Source organism: Nematolebias whitei, chromosome 11 (assembly GCF_014905685.2).
Source record: "Nematolebias whitei isolate Nwh7 chromosome 11, NemWhi1, whole genome shotgun sequence".
Taxonomy (NCBI): domain Eukaryota; kingdom Metazoa; phylum Chordata; class Actinopteri; order Cyprinodontiformes; family Rivulidae; genus Nematolebias; species Nematolebias whitei.
In genome coordinates, this window is record NC_056508.1 from 48806479 (window position 1) to 48806787 (window position 309).

The 309-nt window shown below is 42.4% G+C and overlaps 1 protein-coding gene across 1 annotated transcript in view; it reads left to right on the forward strand.

Moving 5' to 3' along the window:
* The window catches only part of LOC119417400 (voltage-dependent L-type calcium channel subunit alpha-1D), a 12323-nt gene that overhangs the window by 4068 nt on the left and 7946 nt on the right, over nt 1-309 (forward strand). The window lies entirely within an intron of this gene.

Genomic DNA, 309 nt, shown 5'->3' on the forward strand with positions numbered 1-309 from the left:
ACACACACACACACACACACACACACACACACACACACACACACACAGAGCAGCTGCTGTGTTCTTGCTCAACGTAACAAAGACCAGGCAGGAATAAACATGACCTCTAAACTGTGATCACAGAAAAAGGATCTGTTTCTCGCAGCTGTTTAAAGTTTAAATGTTCTGAATTTGTGAATTTACTTCTTGTTCTTTCTGAGTTTAAAACCTGTCGTGGGGGGTTACTGTCATGAGCGGGCAATATCATTTAGGTATTCTGTAGTGTGGGGGGGTTACAGTTATTGGGTGGTCCTGTAATAGAATCAGGTA